Consider the following 22,402-nt stretch of genomic DNA (forward strand, 5'->3'; position numbering starts at 1 on the left):
GCCGAAAAGTGTGGTATGAGTTATAGCATGGTAGTGCAGGGGTGCTTTCTGGAGCCTTGAACCAGGTCTCAGTCATTGCACAGATATCGATGTTCTCCATTTTAAGAATGCCTCAAGTGAGTGCATTTTGAGATTTAGACTTCTAGCATTGAGTAGCATTACCCTCAGTTTTTGCTTGCCTGTTCCTGTTGCAATGGTGAACTTGTCATTTGAACCTTGCCTAAAAAAGACACTATAGGGGCGGCAATTGAGCCTTAGCCCGTATCTGGAATCCCAGGGGTGACAGGTGCAGGCAATCTGTGGCAAAGCATTGTGGTCTGTCGACCATGTCATCCCAAGCAGACAGATACTGGAACCCCTTAGAATGACACCAGAAGCTTAGCCAATTGTTGAAGTCAATCATTTTGTCCTTGTACTGCAGTATCATTCTGGGTGATGGCAGAATACTACTCAGGACTAGGGTCATACCTGCCTGGGCTACAAGATTGGAGAGCTCTTCCTCTTTTCATGTAGTCCAGGGAGGTACATCTCAGATCATTCACACCAACATGGACAATGACAGAGTTATATTTGTATTTGATGTGGAGTGACTTGAGTGTGTAGGTTATGTGGTGGATCCTGGCACCCAACAGGCAGCTGACAGTAACCTTCTCCTTAAATTTTCGGCTACCACTTTCGGGGTTGGACTTCCATTCTATTTGGTTGGAGTTTTTTAAACAGTTCATATATTTTTTTGGTTTCTTAGTAACCTTCTCCTTGTTTAGCCTTGTGAGTGGGACACCAGTGTGCCTGACTATAGAGTCACCTATGACTAGTGTGTTGGGTACGTATATAGATATATATATATATATATATATATATATATATATATATATATATATGTGTGTGTTTGTGTGTGTGTTTGTGTGTGTGTGTGTGTGTGTGTGTGTGTGTGTGTGTGTGTGTGTGTGCATACACACACACACACACATATATATATATATATATATATATATATATATATATATATATATATATATATATATATATATATATATATATATATATATAAATATATATACATACACACACATATATGTAGATCCCTATCAGAAGCTTGAGTTTTCAGAAACTCAAAATTCATATGCTCGAGACCATTATGATCGATTTTCCAAAAACATGAACGTCAGAAAACAGCAAAAATTTGCCCTTTTCTACATTTATCGGAGGGGGGAGCAAACCCCCTGCATTCCCCCACGCCCCCATACTCCCTGCATACTATATGCACCAACTCCAAAATTGTGCTACAGTGGGGAAAGGGTAAATTTCCCAATCCTCACTTTGCCATGATCTCCATTCAAAAGCCTTGAGTTTTCAGAAAATTGATTATATGGTTTCAACCATATGAATTTCAAGTTTCTGAAATTTCAAGCATCTGATAGAGACCTATATGTGTGTGTGTGTGTGTGTGTGTGTGTGTGTGTGTGTGTGTGTGTGTGTGTGTGTGTGTGTGTGTGTGTGTGTGTGTGTGTGTGTGTGTGTGTGTGTGTGTGTGTGTGGCATATGTGTATATATATATTTATCTATAAATTACCTGAAATAGCCCGAATACAAGTTATATCATTCAAGCATAACAGCTTAACACTTTATATTTCTATTGCACAGATCTCTGTGAAGGTCTTTATCTGATGTAATTTAAACTCTCATCGTATTACATTGACACTAATTACCTTTATTACATTAGACATCAAATATTGTATTCAGTATAAATTCAGCAGAGATAATTCACTTCAGTCTCAAGAATGCTTCTTGAAAACTTTAACTGTGTATTTTAGATTATTTTTGCCCTTGCTGACTGCTGACAATCAGCCAGTCCTTCTAAGTTGCCACATCACTTGTTTCTCACAAATAAAATGCTTGTATCGAGCATAGCCCCACGGGGAAGCTATGGTCTCCACCAAAGATTAGCCTAGAAACTCTGTATTATTTTGCTTACTATTTCTGGTTGGGAGAAAAATCTCCAGGGATGGAGCCTTCACTTGCGCATACAAAGAAAGTCAGTCAAGGCCTACAGAGCAGCCAATTATGCATATAGCCCAAAGATGCCACCCCATTGTTGCTCTGTTTCCCATTCACGGATTTAGGTCTGGCTCTTGCGCATGTGCAACACAAGTGGGAGCACATTTTAGTTATAATGTTGCATATTACGTCAGCCATATCTGTTGACTGCCATGCAGATAGTGTGGCAAATGACTTCCACACACCAGAGATTGGTGAGCATTCACTGAACAAGGACTTCAGCTTTATGTAGTCTGCTCTTCCAGTACTTCATCTGCTATTTGAAACTGGATTGCCTGGGTCATAGTCAGAACTTTTTCTCTCTACACTGTGGAATACATGTTGACCTCTTTATTATAGTGTTAAGTAATTGGTACATCATTGTTTAGTTTACTGGGCTTCAATGAGTTACTAGAATTCTATTTACTAGAATACAAAGGTAAATGCAAAATCTTTCAATTCCATTTGCTTTTGTTGGGGGTGGGTTCAGGAAATCCTGATGGGATTTAAAGGTTTCTTTCCATCATACTTCTCCATCTCTTAGTGCAACAATTCACGACAAAGCTAAAAATAATTGGAGGACAAAGGCCCAAAACCAGGGAGACATTCTTTCTCTTATATACATATAAAGTTTTTGGAATAACAGTTCTTGCACTACCATGCATTTTCTAAAGAATGTGAAGTCTGAAACTGAAATATCTGTCATTATACAGTGATGTAAGACTTCAATAATTTCCAGGAAAACCACACATTTTATGAGGAACAAACCAAAACATATGTGACAAAATTCTGGACATTCTCTGAAATTCTGGACAGTTGATAGGTATGCCTTCCAGTCAGATAAGGAAATGGAGGACATTCTAATAAGCTTTATGCCACTGTTGACAATGTTGGTTGTAGAAGTATGATTAAAAATTAAAAGCATTTGGTGATAGTTTCAGGGTTCGGTATTTTATAAGATTTCCATGTTCAGTGTGCTTTGGATAGTCCTTTCAGAGACACCAGCATTTCACCGGCCATGAAGCAATTTTATATTTAGATAATCCTTCCCTGTTTTATATACTGGTCGATGACACATTACTAGTTTTTGCACTGCATCTCCTATGCAGCTCACAAGTCCCAGTGAGAACAAATTATTTGAGTTAGAAATCATTACTCTTGCTGCTTAGCTTTCTTTTAAGGACATGGCCAAAAAATGATAAAAAATGATAAACACAATTGAAACTTGCTAGAAATGCTAACTTGTTCTCATACACAGCATTTAGCGACTATATACACACAGAGACAAATATTAACTGCGTGGATGAGGGAACCTAATATAGCACATGGAGATGCATTACATGATTAGTGCTGGATAAAAGTCTTGCGGTGCACAGCAGATGAAAAATATCTTGCTCCAGCTGAGAAAATAGTCCCATTATCTGCCAGCTGCAGAAACACTGTGAATGAATTGGTTCTGCATGGACAAACTCTCCAATTCACTGAACTGTAAAGCCTTAGAGGACTTTACAGCAAACTACAAATAACAGAGAAAAGCAGCAACATTTACTTATGTAAGCATTGAATTTCACTGTACCATGACATGCAATTTTTTTTCTGTAAAAGGTTTCTGTTGACTGTCTTCCCTTTCATTGTATTTCATAAGCTTATAACTTCCAAAATAAACTACTTGCTTTCTGTGGTTGGATATACATTCTAATCAAGTTGCATCTATGTGTTTATGCTGTAAAAGAAATGTTATGCTACATTTTATCCTGCAGGTTCAGATACAAAATTTGAGTGTCTGCCTGTACTGCATGTATAAAACCTTTTAATGCTGTGAGTTTTATCTTGCATATTACTCAAAGACTCTATAAGTCTTTGCACATTGCAGTATTAATCTTACTTCATTTGCTTATCTTTCTCTAGTAACACAACATATGGAGTTAAATTTGTAAAATGCTAAGAAGAGTTTTTGTAGATTTGTGATTACCTCAGTCACCACCAATGCGCTGAGTGACTTGAGGAAGTCATTTAATCAAATTCCCCCCACATCAGCTGGAAAAGTTGTATATGCATTATCAGTCTTAATCTTGTTTGAGAAAGGAAACGTATTACACATCACGCTATCGATAAATACAAATATATGGATGCAGTTCATTTGGCTGAACATTTAAAATATAAAATGTTGCTCTTGGTTTCAGGTATTGCAGGCTTCTGTGTCTGTGTGAGAAGAAAATGACAAAGTGCATGATCCCTCCTACAAATAAATGGTAATGAATAGAAAACTGGGGTAACACTAATAACCTTAAACTATATAGTCACCTGTTTTGAAAATTGGAATGTAGATTCTGCTATGAAATACCTACTTCCAGAATTCAATGAGCCAAAAGGATTAAAAAAAAATTCTTATAGCAGAGAAAGAGAAAAAATCAAATTTAATTGTTTTTTTAAAGGAGCAAGCTCCCATATACCTACCACATCCTCCTAACGTATGTTTATTTATTTGCATTTTGTTTATCAGGAAAGTCCAACGGGGAAGAAAAATAATTCCCTTTTATGCAGAGGACCAAGGAGAAAAGTAGCAGATCAACACAAATTGACATACATATTGGGCCAGATTCCAAAAGAGTTGCTCTCAGTGCCAGACTGCCCTGATTCAAAAGACTTGTTTTCAGTGTGATTGACTTACTGCAGTGCAGAGTTTATCTATAAATAGGCTAAAACTGGGGGACATATTCCAAAAGACCTGATCTCAGTGTAGGTGGTCACTTGAACTGAGTGAAAATCTTTCAGAGCAGGACCATTATGTTTCTGGTTCCTATCATGTTGTCGAACTTTTAAAAGTTCGAAAGTCATATGGTCGACAGCATATGATCGAACTTTTAAAAGTTCGAACGTTTCAGTGGAGATCCCCGTACAGCATGGCAATGGAAGTTTTCCTTTGTCTGCACTGTAGAGCAATCTTGGAGTTGTTATATTTAAAGAGCGGGGGGTGTGGTTGTCTTGACCATATGGTGTTCAAACTTTTAAAAGTTCGATTATCTGCTATAGACCTTTATGTTTCATACAGTAGAAAATGCAAGGAATAAGAACATTTTTAGAGTTATGGAGACATTTACAAGCTTTAAAACAGATATTAAAACAAAAAAGTATAGAGAATTAACCCTGGTGTTACTGAAAGGTTCATCGAATGATAAATTTATATAAAACTTGAATAGTTAAGTTAGATGCTGAGGGAACAAGTTTACTTGCAAGATCTAGTTCTAGACAGATAACTATAAAGTGAGATAGGTAAGGAACAGTGGGAAAATGGATATATCGAATAGAAAGTTAAGGCTGAAATGGACAAAGAAAGAAGATGCTAAGAAGAAGGTGTTAGGGTAGGAGACAGGTAAGGCACTGGCTAAAGTGAGTATATTTTAAAAGAAGGAATTGGAAATTAGAGAGTTTTATTAAACACTGAAAAATATTTAGATGGAGAAAGTAGATGTAGTGGGGTATAAAGGAAACCCAGAGGGTCTGGAAGTTTAAGTATATGGAGGATGAAATTGTTGTTTTGGGGTGCAGCAATAGCAAACCAGAAGTTGATAAAGTTGCCCTTGAGTAGTACAGTGTTGCTGTCAAACCAATGTATATTGTGCAATATCTATATTACATGATCTTAGGACTTGTAGATAGTGCAGAATTTGACACTTTGGATAGAACTAAAGGGAAAGTAGCTTGTGAACCAGTGAGCTACTATCCCATTAGAAGTACTTGCTAACTGCATGTGAATTAACTGAATTGGAATGATGTGTTGCTGAAGTTAACTTCCAGGAGGACGTCCATTTGCTAGTGCTCTGTATTATTGTTGCCTGTCAGATGCTCCTCATCCAGTGTTCATTTGCTTAATCATGCCAGGTCATGAAAAATTAATACTCATTTTTTGAATGATTCCCAAATGAATGTTCACAGGTAGTTCAATGAACGTGAATTTTCTTACCTAGTGAAATTACCGAAGTGCATTTCCGGACTTGCTTGACAAGACTCATAATACTGATTCCCCACCTCTGTTAGCGGTGATCTCTGAGCTACATACCTCATAAAGTAACAGCAATGTTTCATAGGAAAATAAGTACTTGCATAGATAATCAACTTACAAAAAGGAACAAGAACAAGACAAAAAGAATAAAAGCAACTTGAACATCAGCAAGCAGAAACAATTCCAGTGATTTAGACAATAACTAACTATGAGTTCACGACTGTCTGTTGTCCAGTCCTCCCTCTATTCTCACTTTTTCTCTCTCACTCACTTACTCCCTTCCTCTGTCTGCCTGGATATCTGTGTATCTGTCTATTTATTTTTATAATATATGCTTGCATGTATGTATGTATGTCTCTATTATTTATCTAATCACTGTATGCATGTATGTATGTATTTATCAATGCAGTCTATGTTTGCATCTAGCTACTTATCAAATCAATGCATGTTTGCATTTATCTGTCTGTCTATCTATCTGTCAATGTGTCTTTCTAAACTATGTATACATGTGAGAATGTATAACACTATCTATCTATCTATCTATCTATCTATCTATCTATCTATCTATCTATCTATCTATATCTGTCTTAGTGAATGCTTGATTGTATGTGTGTATGCATGCATGGATTTATGTCTGCCTGTATGAATGTATGCCTGCCTGTGTCTGTCTGTTTATCTATCTAATCATCTATCCATCAACCTCTCTATCAACATTTCTCTTTAATCTACATAGGATTGTACATATGAATGTAATTATGCTTGCATCTATCTATGTATATAGATATCTGACTACTTAATCTATGTATGTATATATGCATGCATGTATCTGTCTATATAGTTGTGTATCTATCATATCTATCTATCTATCTATCTATCTATCTATCTATCTATCTATCTATCTATCTATCTATCTATCTATCGATCTATTAAATAGAGAGCTATCTGTCCAGCAGAATCAGCATTCTGACAATCAAGAAAACAGACACAGCTGCAAAATTGTGAGACTTTGTGGTCAAACAGAACTAACTGGCAACATGAGTATGTTTTTTTCTTAAACAAATATGGCTCCATAAGCAAATACATTCATTTTAGCGATTTTCTTTCTGTATGGATAGGGTGCAACCATTGCTTGTACCTTACTTGGGACTGCTATAAAGACAGTGACCCATTGTTATGGAGGTCTTGTTTTATTTTTCTGTAATTATATATGGCAGTCAAGCACCCACTTGATGTTCCATTGCCCTATTTGATCCCTGTATATCTTGGTCTCTATTACCTCACCACTAATGGAGGTCTCCTCCTTTTGGACACTATAGATTTCATTCGATTTTCATCATTATCCAGGATGCAGGGGTGAAAATCATGCTCCATTATAACCATCATCCACTGTAGACATGAGATTTTGTTGCTTTGTGTAACCACCCAAACACTGCACTTATTATTCAGTATATGTTAGCACATACCCACTTATACACCTGCAGCTATAGTGTAAGGAAGGGTTTGGCGAATTCTGAGTACTCATCCTCACTAATGCATGCTGAACACATTTCACAAAATGTGCCAGCTTTGCAGCAGGGCACATCACCTTGCCCAACTAATAAAGGGTGATTTTGCATTGATCAGCTACTTCTGACATAAAAGTAGCAAAGCAAAGCAACAAATTTTCTGGAGAGGGCAAGATAAATGTCTACATACAGTCTTGGGATAACATACTTTGTTTTTGTTATTAAAATAAAAAAAACATGTCAGACTGTCCACACCAAAAACTTTTTAATCAACTTTAAAAGTTAAAACAAAAAAAAAATACATGAGGTTAAGTACTTCTTTCTTTATAAGATATCAGAACCACATTTAAAAAGCAGAAATGTCATATATACTTTGTTTTTATTATTATTTGGCAAATCTGATTTGTCAGAATCAATGTTTGACTATAACTAAAGTATTGTGGCAAAAAGTCCCAAAATATCTGTTACATATCCTGATAAAATAAAAAAAAAAAAAAAAAAGTATTGTTTGTAAGAACTTTGATCTCCTACAAAAGATACAGAAGTTTCTCAGAGATCACAATGTAGAGACAGGCTGAATGATAAGCTCCATCTTTAGAAATCTCACAAACATTAGTACAAGGTAAAAGAAGTCTAAAGAAGTCTAAAACAAATGATTGTACACATCCAGCTAGTCAGCTTTTCTTCTTTGTGCATGACAATGAGAGGAACTAATCAGACTGCACCTGTTAATGATCACTTTCCTATTCTTTCTATGGACTGACAACAAATGCACTTCTGTTGTGGTACCATTGCCACTGCAAGTTTCAGCAAGTTATACATGTATCTGTTGATGTATGATTTCTAAATAGGTACATTGTACATCAAGATTTAATCCCATCGTTTAATAGTGAACCAACATTTAAAAAGTTGGTAGTCATAGTAAAATTAGAATAACAGACAGATTTGACCATTGATTAAGAAATGAAACAATGGCAAGATTTGTAGAATTCTGCCACAATTCACTAGTCATATTAAATACTTTCTCTTTTAACAGCCTAAGAGTATGCTTTGCACATGGATATTATACATGGCCAGTACTAAAATCAGATTGAATATATAGTTTACATTCAGAGAAGAAATCTATACTGTCAACAATAGAAGACTTGGGGTTAAGTGTGTCTCAGAACATCAGCTTCTTAGTATAAAGTTTAGAATTAAATTAAATTAAATAAAACAAGAAAAATTACCAAGTCAGTGGGAACTGATCTCAGTAGTTGTCCAAATGAATCTGTATTAGAGGTGAAGAATAGATTTAAGGGATTAGACCTAGTGGACATAGTACGTGAAGAACTATGGACAGAAATTTGGCATATTGTCCAGAAGGTGACATCAAAAATGTTCCAAACAGAAATAAGACTACAAAGACAAAATTAGTGTCTGTGAAAGATTTTGAAGTGGCTAAGGAAATAAATAAAGAGAGCAAAAGGCAATAGGGATAGGAAACAACAAATATTTCAAACTGAATTTAGATTTTCAAGGAATAACAAGAAGAGATAAGGAGGCATACTTAAATGTTCAATAAATAACTGGAAGATGTCAATATATATCCACAAGAAGATTTATGATATTAAGGGGAAACTTCCATGTAAAAATGGGAAAGATAAAAGGCAAATATGGGGACACCTAACAGAAGCAGCAGATAATAATCAAATCTGGCAGGAAAACACAGAACTATATAAGAAGAATCTCAACATCACTGAAACGTACTATGCAGTGTTCTCTTGACCTAGACATCCTGGAAAGCAAAATTAAATGGGCCCTAAAAAGCCTTGCTAATACCAAGCCTGCTTGAACTGCTGTCATTTCAGCTGAATTGTTTGAAGTAGTGCAAACTTATGTTACAGAGATGCATGGGATTCACTAGCAATTTTGGAAAACAAGTCAATGGCCATCAGACTGGAAAAGGTCAGTTTACATTCCCATCTCCAAATAAGGGCAATGCTGAAGAATGCTGAAATTATCAAACAATTGTACCTGATTCACATGCTAGCAAGGTAGTGCTCAAGATCCTGCAAACTATAGTCTAGTGATATATAGACCAGGAATCATCAAATGTGCAAGCTGGTGTTAGAAGTGATCAAACTACAGTCTAGTGATTATATAGACTGGGAATCACCAGATGTGCCAGCTGGTTTTAGAAGTGACAGAGGACAAGAGATCAAATTGTTAACATTTGATGGATGATGGATGAAGCAAGAAACTTCCAGAAAAAAAAAATCCAATCTGCTTTATTAACCACTCCAAATTCTTTGACTAGGTTGACCATAACAAATTGTGGCAAGTTCTTAGAGAAATGGTGATACCAGATCACATTATTTGCCTCCTGAGGATTCTATATGCAGAATAAAAAGCAACCTTTAAAAGTGAATATGGAACAATTAACTGGCTAAGGATTGGAGAAATGTGACAAGGCTGTATATTATTGCCCTATTTGCAGTATTTAATTTATATGCTGAACACATCATGCATAATGCTGAGTTAGATGAATCAGATGCTGGAATTAAAACTGCTGGCAGAAATATTAACAGACTTAGGTATGCAGATGATACAATTCTGATGGCAGAAAGTGAGGAAGAGTTAAAGAACCTGTTGATGAAGATGAAAATAGAAAGTGCAAAAACTGGGTTGTTGTTCAACATACAAATAATAAATTAATAAATTATGTCATTTACTCATATCAGTTTTTAAACATGGATGGGGAAGAAGTGAGGAGACAGTGACATATTTAGTTTTCCAAGGCTCAAATGTTTCTGCAGATAGTGATTGTTGTCATGAAATTAAAAGTTGCTTATTTTTGGGATGGACAGCTATGGTAAATATAGATTGTCTTGTCAAAAAAGATCTGTACAGCCAAAGCTGTATTTTTCCAGTAATAACAAATGGCTGCGAGACTTCAATGTTAAATAAGGCTATACACCCAAAAATTGATAGTTTGTAAAAGTAATTATAGAAAAAATGTGTAAAAATTCTGTGAACTGTAAGAAGATCCAGTCAGTCAGTGCTTAAGGAAATAATCTCAAACTATTCACTAGAAAGCCTGACAGAAAAAAACTAAAACTCATAAACTTTGGCTACATACTGAGAAAAGAAGGTTCCCTAGAGAAAACACTGATGCTAGGAAAGAATAATATTCCACCAGGTTGCCACTCAAACTAATTGATTGCTAATCACTTTCTTCTATACAGATAATGCACTTCAGAAACATTTACCTGCTTAGAATGTCTCAGTATAAATAAAACACATAACATAGTCATATGATCCTACCACCAATAAAATCACTTGACTAATTTAAGTTTACTTTTCAGTGCATTCACAAGGGAGGCAGACCCATTCAATTATGGTGATATATCAGCACTCAATAATAACTGCCAATGTAACTAATGATTCAAAAAATGTAAATGTATTGAAATTCTCTAACTCCGTTGCATGCTTAGCTAAAGCATTAGCGACTTGATTATTTTTCTAATGGGATAAATCTGGTTTAATATTCTTTCACTTAGCCTCTTTTTGGTCTTGCCCACATAAACCCTTGGCATGATATACATGTAGCCAGATAAACAATCCCCTCTTATTGCAAACAAAATGACCATAACACTAATAACTATCTGAACCAGCCATAACACATTTACCAGTATGAATGAATTAACAGAACTTACATGCCCCTTATTTAAACATAGCAACCTCCCTTTTATATTGTGGGGCTTTAGGATTTTCAAGTCTTTTCATATTATTAAATCTGTTGCTGTGAATAAAAATGGTTTATATCTAAAACATTTGTTTGCATCTTTACAATGTTTAAATATTTAAATGGTAGACACATAGCATTTCTGAATCTACCACATTCAATATTTTTAACTCAAATAGATATTTTTCAAACTGGAGGAAAAACCATCAGACTGCTTTTTAGTTACCTAGGAATTCAGTGGTTCCAACAATTAATTTGATTAACCTCAATCCCAAAATAAAATTTGAAACCTTGAGCCTCAATAATAAACTCGAAGATACCAGATGTGGAAACCTTACAAACTGACCTTTAACAATATTCTTTTTCATCCATCAAGGATTATTGCTAATGTAATATAAGTAGGAATTATTAAAAGTGGATTTATATTAGATACTGGACTAAAATCCATTAGTTGCAAAGTTCCTCATAATGGAAATGTCTAAAAGTTGATATCCTTAGCAGAAAACTCATATTTGAACCTCAAAGAACTAATGGTGGATACCAAGTGCTTACATAATTCCTCTACCTAGTGTGTACCTAGTATAACATATGAATTCCCAACAAATCTACTATTTAAAACAAACTGCTTTTCCCAAAAACACAGTGCCAAATGGGAAAAAATGTGCTGCTGCTGCTACTTCCATTGTCATATCTGACACCTGTTAAAAATAGTCACCCTCAAACACAAAAATAAAATGATGTCCATAAAATCATAAATGATATCTATCTTCCAGGTGTAACAAAGACTCAGTCCAATAAATATCCCTCAACCAATCCAATCTGACATCCTGTTGTATAACTGTAAATAAATCCCTAATGTCAGTTGTCCCGGTCCCCTTCAATAAACACATCACACTGAATGAAGTTTGACAATCTTTATTAAACTTCCATAAACATCACTCTGCTAACCAATATTTATTGATTACAACTGAAACATAGAAACATAATATTGTTGATATTAATCACAGCACAAACATCCATGCAATGTTACCCATGACAGCATGACCTCACTCATCCTGACCCAGTAAGCAGCGTCCATACCTCCACTCGCTTACTCTTACTTATGAAGCAGCATCCCATCATTCACTTCATTTACCACTTGCTGAATTAAACATCCACCAGATAAGAAGCCTCCTTACCTCTGTTCACATATTTTATTTATCAAGCAGTGTTCAACTGCTCACTTTCCTTTCCAAACTCATTGAAATGAACCTACAACACCAGAGGGGGAACAGAAGAGGACAAACCTGTCCCTCTTCTCCACCCACCAGCCTGACTAGGCTGTCCCCCTCTCTCCAACCAAAACTTCGTACAACCTAACTGCACAAGGGGATAAGCCAAACATCATTCAGTGTAAGGTCTATATCATATGAGCGAGTCACACAAATTGCGAACGCTCATAATATCGAACATACCGGACCTCAAACTTCCTATTGTGGGGAGCTGCACCCCTCACACTCCCCGCTAAATATATAATCCAAGTCCGAGATCATACTACAATGAGGAAAGGGCAAATATCCCATTCTTCCTCAGAGAAAGCAGTTCAAGGTCCAGTACGTTCAATATTATGAGCGTTCACAATTTGTGCGATTCGCTCATATGATATACACCCTTTAGTGTACTCCATCCTCTCTAAACCAAACTGGATCCCTGTCTTCACCTCTTAAAACCCTATCATATAAATACCCAAAGCAGCCAATTGCTTAAAATTCATTAACCCAATGATCCCACCCCAATACTAAAGTAACCATAACCTTACCTAACCTCTGCATATTAACTAAATTCTCTCTTGTCCTAACTACCAATATTAGCATCATAATGAGCTCTAAGTCTTGCCTGCCAAATGTACTGGCAGACGCTAAACACCATGCCACGTGAAACAATGCAAGACCAATTGCATGCCATCAGGCCAACTGCAACCCCAATATACTGCCCAATGTATATAATAATGAGGAAAACAAGCTTCCTTTTCAATTTAATAACATTCCTGCCATCAAACAGTCTATCCAATATAAACAAGAAAACTATACATTATAAACGAGAAAAGATCTAATGACCATCATAACATTTACTGACCAACAAGCCACCATCAAAATGGCTTCCATACATCCATAAATTAAATGCCATATGAACTGTAGCCCAATAAACTACCAAATACCAGCGTCAACCAATAACTAACCTGTATTGTCAATTACCGATGTTGATAAATATTACACAATTAAACCTATCCCAACCCATTTACACCAATGCACCACCGACCAAAATCTTGTGAGTACACCTAACCTAGCCTTGCCACCTGGGCAACTACTCTACTCACAGATAACTCCTCCTAGAGCAATGGAACTGCCTTACCTTGTTCACAAGCTGGCCAAATAACTAAATCTTCCCACCAAAATCCTTCCACCGGGAGCTGCAACAAAATTTAACCAATCTGGCAATCACCTACCATAAGCCTTCCTTATAAAAGGCACCCCAAACTCCCGCAACAAGCCTAAAAAATGCCTCACCTAAGCTTTCCACTTCTGTGTAACCAACAAAAGGACCCAGTTCCTCATACCAACAATGTTCCATCAAAGCCATAACAACTTCTAAAAGTCATACATATACCAACCACCTAGTATCAGCCCAAAGTACAAGTCAACTGGTGCACTGGTTACTGGCTCTAAAGACCCTAACCTGGTATGTAACATTAGTAAAACCTGCTTAAGGGACATATTTGTCTTTCAGAAGATCTTAGGAATGTTGCGACTCCACCCCACCTACCCAAACCCCAACAACTTTGACATGCCTTAATAAGCACGAAACAAATAACCTGTAACCTCCTCATGCCCAGTCCAACAAGCAGAACTGCAGTTCCTCAACACCTCAGGCAGAGCTCATATACCCCACCCTAAATCACTGACATCAGCTATCATGTTTCACTACCCAGTTACATCACAAAATATAGGTTAAACCACAAAAGAACAGTCAAGCACCTCGGCCACAAGCCTTCAAGTAATCATTATAAAATATACCTTAAGCATTTACCAAATAACTTAATTGCAATAATAATGGCAAACAAGTAATTCAATACTACAATCCCCCCCCCACCACTGCTAACAAACGAAGGCTACCAACGGTGTTGCTGCAAGTACGCATGCACAGTGAGTACAGCCCACGAATGACTATGGAAACTACTGTCCTGCCAACCCCTCCTCAGACCACCAAAACAACGGACTAATGACCTAAAGCATTTAACCCACCACATACCTCTCAACTTCTTACAACAAGAAATCTGGACAAAGCCGAGAAGCAATGGGAGGGACAAAGGCTCGACATATGGGAAATTTAAATACTGCTCTCACAAACCGAAAAAGTCAACAGAATTACCGTTTTGGCATTAGCATGAATCTGAAATGCCTGCAATTTTTTTATATACTTCACTCCTCAAGCCATTTCCCAGTGATTGCCAGAAAATCAACATTTTATGAGAAACTGACCAAAGTAAGAGGCAAAATATGGACATTCTACAAAAAATACAGTTGAGAGGAATGCACCACCATCAACAAACATCATATTCATCTATATCATTGGCGAAAAATGCATTGTACCTAACGGCAAGACAACATAAGCATTACATCCTTCCTAGAGAAAACTTGAAGAGGTAGGGATTCCCTTTTCCGAATGGCTGATTACCCTTATCCTGTCACTCTGCACGCATGCCACACTACCACACATAGTTTCCCTTAAGTATAACTTCAATAAAGGTGCCGAGTTTTGGCAGGAACAGGCAAGATTAAAATATATAGCTAACATCAATTGAGACTGCATGTACCTACCACTACCACTGATCCTCAAATCAGAAAATTAAATGATAAAACTCCACCATGCATGAGAGGTGAAGGAGTCATTACTTATGGGTGTCTCATGGTCCATGAAAGCACCTGAACAAATACAAAAAGAAAAAAAAAAAACGTGACCAGCCAGGAAAAACAACAGCTACCAACAACCCAGACAAGTATGACCACCTCTAGTATAACAAACAAACTTTTAGATATTATAGCAGAACAGACAGTCCAGTCAAAAATATAATATGACTGGGTTAACTGTGCCTAACCAGCACGCCAACAAAACCACAAGTACCTTTGCCTAACCAGCGCTGTATTAAGGTAAGCAACACCCGCAACAATCTTCAACACAATCTCAAACCAGCATGTCCCATGTTTGAACCTGAGGAGCTTAAACTCTCTCCACAAACTGTACGAACCACAAAATCAAACCTGGTACCCTTTGCTTAAGAGGCATCAACCTTACACAAGCCCACCTCCCAGGATCAATCCAAATGGACTCCACCCCCCATCATGAGGGTCAACAAATCTTGCATACCCCCAAAAAAAAAAAAAATATATATATATATATATATATATATATATATATATATATATATATACATATATATATATATATATATGTATGTATATATATATATATATATATATATATATGTATATATATATATATATATATATATATCCTAAAACCCTTACTCACCTCCTCATGTACACTATCACCACCAGACCAAGGCCTACCTGACCAAAGCACCCACTAGTCATCATGGACATGAGCCTACAATATAGCAAGTTCATGCCAAAATGTGATTCCCTACCCAGTTACACTTGCATAAACCCCTTAAGCAGCTCCTTACCTTTACCTCATTTCCTCCCAATCATCCCTTATTCCCATTTAACCCCTTCATCTCCCCATACTCTTTTAATTGCCACTACTAGATTTATGTAACACCCCTCTGAAGATGTCCCAGGACAAATTGGTTTATTACCAAACCTCATTTGTAACAAAAAGTATTAGGGCATAGTATCCCACCCCACCAGCAATCCCAAAAGGTGCCAAGAATCCCCGATGGCTTGTGGAAACAAATCCAAAATACCTTTCAATACATTGTTGATATAAACTACCAATGGTGTAGTTTTTACTATCTTTAGCAGAAATGCTACATCTTAAAGGAAGTCTTGTTTATTTTTATGAATTTTGGGAATACCAAATATATGAGGCAATAGCGATTTGGATATACTCAACAAAATGAAAATTGATTCTGAAAGATGACCACTAAAAATAAATCTGTGAGGTGTAAATGAATATTATTGTATGCAATAGCCACTTTATTTTTAGAAGCAATGTTATAACAATAAACATCATATAGCAATTAAAACATTTTGAGATGTTCATCATATTGTGGATGATAACAACCCTACCCCCTTCGTTTGGCTTCATTAAGCAGAGAGTTTTGTCCTTAGAAAGTTTATCTAAAATTTCATACTCCCCAGGTTTAGATTAAAATATTTGCTTTCATTTTTGCTAGTCAATAATTTATGTATGCCTTCCACAACTATCCTTTTAATGATAAAATGGTACTAAGGACATGTTAAAAGCACTATGTCTCTGAAAACTGCTTCCTTCACCATTAGCCTTTAAAATTAAGGATACATTTAATTTCTGTGTAAACAGTTTCACTTCCAATAACACATCAGCTTCCTTGCCTCTGCTGGCTGGCTGGAATCTAAAAATGTGTTAAATACCTGTCAGTCTCTGTAAGAATCAAATAACTGAAATTATATGCTGTGCAATCTAATTGACCATCCCCCTAAGGACAATCTGTTTGTGTTGAAAAAACAACACACTGGGATAATCAGCGAATCCTTGGTCAAACTTTCCAAGTTCATCACCTCCACCCCTATGGAGGGAAAAAGGGAAGGCACAAGAAGAGGAGTAAGAAAGGAGACTGAGGTGGATGGACAACATTAATAAAGCAATGACTATGAATTTGGAAGAACTAAAAGTAATAGCTGACAGACAGGGCTGGCTTGATACAATTCTTGAGGTCATGATGAGTTGGGCTGGATTAAATAACTAAACAATAATAGCAACAAAAATAACAACCCTATTTCCCCTAACAGATGATGAAATTGTGATATTATTGCATTTATTCTGTGTTTATATAACTAATAGTGTGTTGCAAATTTAGCAGATGTTATAATAAAACATGACACAACATTTTGGGGAAAAAAAGGTAACCTGAGATTCTAAATTCCACACACAAGCATTTCCAGAAAATATTTTAGATGCCAGCCCCAATCATTTTTGAAAATCTGAACCATAAACCTTTATGGTGTTTAAGGGTGATCTTTAAGCTATTAGAAGCAAAAGGAAAAAAAAAGTGAGAGAGATAACAATAGCAGCATAACAAAACAGTAATTGAAACTCTGACTATTTTCATTAGTTAGACGCACTTTGTCTAGCTGGTTTCATTCAAAGCTTCATCATAAGCATTTTAACCTTTATGTTACAAATCCTTATATCATATTGCTCCTGTTGTCTTAATTTACTCAAGCCAAAAATGCCTTTTTATGTTTACTTCCGGTTCACACCCATACCCTCTTATGGTGTCTAGGACTTTTGTTGGGTCTGGCTTCTTCAAATAAGTGTCTTGCCATCTAATTATAGGCAGTGTTACAAAGGGCAATGAGTTATTAACAAAATGAGATTAATATTTTTAGTCTATGCTGTCCTGCAGTGGATAAATTAATCTTTGTTTGCCATTTATTATTCATATTTTCATAATTATGTTCATATTTTCATAACTGAGAGACCTACATTTTATTGAAGTGTATGCCATGTAACACCACTGTGGGAGACAAGACAATTCACTGAAAATGCTGGTTAATATCACACTATACTGGAAATATGCTAGTTGTTTGTTAGTGTTTATGAAAATAAGCAATATTTCCATTTGTACTTAATACTTCAAAAAACATGTGACTTAAACTGTTGAATGACATTATGTGAAACCGTAGATGTTGTTGAAGGAAATTGTCTTTAATATTTCCTCTGTTTGTTGCACATCTTGAGAGATATCCAGTGTTTTTTGTGTTGATAATTATGCAATTAAACATACATTTTAATATTTATGTAACATGCATTTACAGAGGAATTTCTTGTCATATGAAATCTTATGTCTGGTTAACAAAAATGTTCTAACAATATATGCTCAGGTTGCTTTGTTTTCAAGATATGAAAATTTGTATGAAAGTTTAGAAAAAATATAGTTTGGGGTTTGTGTGCATTATAATATATTAATTACAGTATTTATGGAAAATTCTATTAATGCATTGACTACTATCACTGTAGAGAATATTTGTAACTGACAATATTGCTCTCTGTAGAGTATTAATCGCTTTTATTGTTCATAAAATATTTATTTTTATCTTATGCTTTTTTAAGTTTAGCTTTCAGAAAATGTTCTGCAATGCAAGGTGTGTGTAGCCTGCTAGAGGCATGACATTTCATACAACATAAATGTTAATGAGTTCATTATCTACATTATCACTCCTGATACATATTCTTCTATCATTCTGAAATCATTATCTTTCTAAAACATTTAGTCATTTTCCTCTACAGCAGCAGCAGCCATACATTTATACTGCTAGATATATCACATTCTGGAAAAATTTATAAACTGATTTGTCATGTAAGTCTCTGACCATCAGCTAATTTAATTTCATCCATCTGCATTGCAATAGCTGTTTACTATACAAACATTTGTCAAAGTACTACATTTAGTTGTTTATCATTTTGATTTCATCATAATTACAATTCATATTTTTATTTATAAAGAAAAAATCCCACATTCTTCACAGTGCCATTTTTCTCCATTGATGGTGCAGTGCTGGGGCAGTCTTCTGAAGGGGAAATGCCTCTCCACAGCCTCATGTCTGAAGTCTTCATCCCCTACTCTCCCTTTTTCAAATTATCTGCAGGGTGATATCATGTGCAATGAACAGTTCCAATTTGATATAAGTTTTTTATTTTTTGGTCATTTTTTTTTCACCAAAAATTATGAAAAAACACAGCTGAATATGTGCAGCAAAAAACACAATACTAAGCAAACTACAAAGCATCATAACAAAAAGACTAATCCTACAAAAAAAAAAAAAAGAAAAAGAAGCAGCAGTTTAACCCCCTGCATCCCACATGTGGGAGGAGAGGCTGCATCTCCCACACTTCTTTATATTTGCCAACTCTGAGATCACACAACAGTGGGAAAATGTATATTCCCAATCCTTGTTGTACAATGATCATGTACAGCTTCTACGACATTAACTTCTGAAGTAAACAAGATCAAATGCAGACAAAACCATACATTTTAAACATCTAAAGTAACACAACTCATAAAACTGCATTACCAGTATGACAGTAATGTACCACTGTCACAGTCATAAATGTTTTGACCATTTTCTATTTGCATAACACTCTGTTCATCCAAATGTACATGTGCTCTTTCTCACGTCCCTGTTAAGTGGTCAACAATATGTGAAGTCAACTGTACTAACTGGAACTATAAATGAATATATACATTCCTAAATAAAAGCTGTTCAATGTAATTATGTGTTATACCAGCATAGTATAAGCACACAGTTTAAGCCTCTTCTCTTCTGACAGATTATTAATATTTCAGCTACCATGAGTCAAATAAAATCTAAGTTCAAAGACTTAATTTAAACCAGGTAATAACAGCCCGTTTAAAGTGCAGATGCATTAATTTTCACATTTATTAAGATTATTTTCTAGACTGTCTTCTTGCTTTCTTGAAAACAAATTCTGGTTGCCTATAAATAGAAATTGGCATCTGTGTTTGACCCAGAGGTCATTTTAAGCCTAGCCATTTCATCCCAATGTAATACCATAGGTAACCTAGTCAATACCCAAGATTGTATTTAGTAATGACTGCCTATGTCCAGGAGGGTTATGGGCGCTATCCCCAGTATGAATTTACAGTGCACCATTTACTCATCCAGGTTCCTTTTGAACAGTAATCCACAAGAAGCTTCCACATGTACGACAAGTGCAAACGGCCAAAAAAACACAGTACAAATCAAAAGAAAAGTCAAATAGCACTTTTTGTGAGACAGTCAGTATTTATTAATAAAGCAATAGCCAAATACACATTTTAGTGTAAAAATTACACTAAACAAAAATAAACCGGTTTTGCCACTGTGGTCTTCATCAGTGTATTAAAACAAAAAGCAACTTCTAACAACTTCTAACAATTCAATATATATATGTACCTGAGTCACAATGATTTGGTCTACCGATCCTATTAGCTAATTAAGAAATTAAAGGTGCTCATTCAGACCTGGGTGAAATAAATCCCCCTATTAGTTTTCCAAATGTTCTCCTTTTTATTTAATATATCATGCCAACCAGCTTTCAAATTTATATTCCCTACAATTCTGTCAATAATGACAAACCTAAACTGTGCAGTCGAGTGTTTTATAGTGTGCTTCTAAAGTGCATTAGATAGACACTTATTCCTAATGTTACTTAAATGTTTTGAAACTCTTACACTAAATGGACATGATATTTGTCCCACGTAAAAGGCTGAGCATGTACAAGTAACTAAATAAATGACCCAGTCTGTGCTGCAATTACCAAAAATATTAAAATAAAAAATCTTAGCGGTATTACTATTAGTAAACTGTTTTGTCTTAACAACATATTTACAAAATGTACAGTGGCCACACGAAAAAAAAACCCATTAACAAATCCCCCTCCAATGTACTTCTAAGACAGGCTGAAGTGTTATTGGCTGAATGGGCGGCAATGCAACAAACGGCCTCTATACGATTTGTGGAGATACTGCATTCCTTTTATGAAAGAAGGGTAGCATATTCTATTTCTGAAGTTTCCAAAGTATGTGATGAGGGGAAAACATTTGATAGTCAACCCATTTTTAAATCTTATTGTCAAAAGCTGACTAAAGATTTAATTGAATTTGAGAAACAACTTAGAGAGAGAGATTTGTAAATTTAATAGGGATGTTAGGGACTATAACCAGGGTAAATCATGTGGTTATCAGAAAGGTGTTGAGCTTTCTGAGAATGATTTGGGACATACTGGGCACAAAAGGAAAAGAAAGAAATCTATTTTGAAAAAGACTGCTAATAATAAGGTCAGTGAAACTTCTGGTGAGGATTCCTCCTCAATTACAGATACTGAAAATGAAAAAAGACAGGAGTCACCAGCCGCTAAGAAACACAGTTAAGCCAACCCTTTAGGGTCAGAAGAAGTGGTGATAGAAAACATAAATCAGGCTTTCATGTTAGAAACATTGTTACATCTTCTGGTACCTAGGTAGATGCTATATGTAATGTACACAATATTTCTTCTGTGGCATTATCAGATGTGGAAATACAATTACTTAACAAAGGCATTAACCTTGTCCCTGATTTTGTTATGCCTGAAGGTGTTCTTGCTAATGATGTTGTCTCTTTCTGTAGAATGTTACATCTTAACTTGCATTTTGAGACTACTGAACAGTCTTTTGATTCTCATCAGGAGTTCAGATTTAATAAACCCACATTTAATCTTCCTATGAAAAAACATGTTGCTATTTTTTCAACAATGTGTTTTCAAAGATCTATATTTTGGGTTTGGATGTTGTACAAATTTGTTTACCAATAGAATGAGTAAAATGGAGATTCCAGCTTTAAATAATCTTCATAATAACACTAATTTGGTCATTATTCCTCCTGATAAAGGAGGGGCTGTGGTGGTTATGGATCAGTTGATGTACTTAGCAGAGGCTCAGAGTCAATTGTCTGATGGCAGGTTTTATGAGAAAATGCCCATTGATCTGACATCTTTAAGAGGGAGATTGATGATTTTTTACAATTGTCCTTAAGTGAGGGAATTATTAGCAAACAAGCATTGATCCATCTTACAGTACAGGACCCATTACCACAACAACTTTGCTTGCTTCCCAAAATAAATAAGGATCCTCATCAACCACCAAGTAGGCCCATTGTTTCAGGAAATGGTTACTTGGCTGAACCATTATCAGCTTTTCTCATCAAATATCTTAAGCCATTGTTACATGAAGTGGGGTTAGAGCTAGAATCCAGGATACTCCAGAGTTTCTGAATATCACCTCTGAGATGCAGTTAGAACCAGGCTGGATTATGTGTATTTTGGATGTGACGTAACTTTACACTAATAACCAATATTGGGATGACCTTATGGCTTTGGAATATTGACTTG

The sequence above is a fragment of the Protopterus annectens genome, chromosome 7.part0, assembly GCF_019279795.1.
Source record: "Protopterus annectens isolate FY-2018-M chromosome 7.part0, PAN1.0, whole genome shotgun sequence".
NCBI classification, from domain to species: Eukaryota; Metazoa; Chordata; order Ceratodontiformes; family Protopteridae; genus Protopterus; species Protopterus annectens.